Raw genomic sequence first — 2,208 nt, 5'->3', positions numbered from 1 at the left:
GAGGAGGAGCTGAAGCTCGGCCTGGGAAGCGGAACCGGAGGCCCCAAAGCCCGCCCCCCAGCTGCGAGGCGCGAGGACGCGGCCTCGGCCTCCAGCCGCCAAGGGGGCGGCGGCGATGGCAGCGGGAGCTGCACACAGCGGGGAGAGGCAGGCAAGCAGTGGGTGGGCAAAGCGACGCCTTGGAGCCTGGCAGCAAGCAAGGAGGGCTGCACATTCCCTTGAACGAGACCCAGAGCCTTTCCCCAGCCCCAGTCTGTATTTTTTAACTATTCACGACTCCTCATTTATAACCCCCAAGCCGGGATCCGGGCTGTCTTGGGGGCGGGGAGGAAGCCCTGCCTGCTCCACTGCGTGCTTACAAACGAAGGAAGGACCGATTGCCCTTTCTCTTCTGTGTGTCTCCTGCAGCCTGTGGGGCAGCTAGGTAATTTTAGACCCTGGGCTTAATGGTTTTATGGGGCGGGGGAGGTTTTAGTTGGCCATGTGTGCAGCTAACAATTCTCTTCCGCCCTCCAGCCATCATTCTTCACAACTATTACATTCCTGATACAACAAAACTGTTTGCCAACCCTGATTAAAAACAACTCTGAGCATGTACAGTTTTGCATTTTAAATTCATTTAAATCATAGCAACATCATGACTGCAGGAATAAAATGTTGTTTGCTTCTGCTGCCCTCATCACCTGCCACACTCCAGGTGATAATTTGGGGCACCCATAGTTAGTTGTGGCTGCTTGGCAGCAAGCAAGCACACTCCCTCCCGTACACTTGTTTCTTCTGCTTTCCTAAACACACCCAGGAACATTCCTGGGTTTTTGTTGTGACATCCAAACCCGAAAACTCTGGATTGTTTAGGGGTGAAACAACCCAGAATTAAACCAACAACAAACCATAGGTTGAAACTATGAGTTGTTTAACCCTGAACAACCCAGAGTTTCAGGTTTGGACATTGTGGCAACAACCCAGAAATGGATAGCGTGAACCTCTTTTTTCCAGGCTTAATACCCTTTTCAAGTGCATGGTTTCTGCCCGCTGAAATGTCCAGAGGCTCCCCCTATGGGTTATAATCAGACAGCTCTAGAGAACCTAGATCAGATTCAGAGGTATCTTTGTGATGTGGTCCTGTAGGTTTCCCTGAAATTTTATCAGTTTCTTGGTACCTATGCAGAACGATTCTGTGCCTCTTTACCTGGAAGTAAGCCCCACTGATTTCAACAGAATTTAGTCCCTATCTAACTAGTCCCAATCTAATATAAAATCACAACCTTATTCTGCTGAACTGCCTCTTCTTGAAATGACAAAAAGCCAGAAGTGCAGGCTAGCATCTCTCTCCCATCCCATGTAACTGGGGGGCATGGGGGGGGAGAAGACCTGGCCTCCAAGAGAGACTGGCAAAACGTGGACCAGATCAAACCCTGCCAGCCCCAGTGGGCTCCAGCCACTGCAAGTCAAAGCTAAAGCTAGGCAATACATACATGTGCAAGCATGGCCTTAAGAATGTTCAGGAAGTCTTCAAGGAGAGGTGGGACAGCCATCTGTTGGGGGTGCTTTAGCTCTGGATTTTCTACAACAGGGTGATGGACTACATCAGTCTTCCTTCCAGTGGAGACTGGTGGTTCGGAATTCATTGTGGCTGTGAATCCATTTCGGGTTTCAGTTATAACCAGCCAGAGCTCTAAAGGAGCTATCCAATGTACTGAACCTATGTTGAGGATAGTGATCAGCACCTGGGATAGGTCCTTTAGAGTTCTGGCTGGTTTTAACTGAAACACAGAATGGATGCACAGCCCCATCAAAATGAGAGCTACTAGCCCCCACTGCTTCCTGCCTTCCTAGCCCACATGGCCCCAGGCTAGCTGGGAATGGTGGGAGTTGCAGTCCAAAACATCTGTGGGGCACCAGGTTGGCGAAGGCTGGACTAGATGGCCTACAAGCCCCCCTACAACTCCAAGATTCTATACTTACTCAGAACTAAGCCCTACTGTGTTCAATGGAATTCACTTCCTACTATGGCTGCAGGTCTTTCTTTTTTTCTTTGCAATTTTTATTGCTTTAAGTTTTTACGAATTTACGAGATATATATACACAACAATAAAATAAACCCACTCTCATCCTCCATAATGCAGCACGTTTCCCAAGTGGTTGCAAGAAATGAATAAAGAGAGAGAGAGAGAGAGAGAGAGAGAAAGGGCAAGTCTGTATTGCAAG

This window comes from Heloderma suspectum, chromosome 1, assembly GCF_057233095.1.
Source record: "Heloderma suspectum isolate Gila_16-S chromosome 1, 16-S_ref, whole genome shotgun sequence".
Lineage (NCBI taxonomy): Eukaryota > Metazoa > Chordata > Lepidosauria > Squamata > Helodermatidae > Heloderma > Heloderma suspectum.
This window is presented reverse-complemented; position numbering follows the sequence as displayed.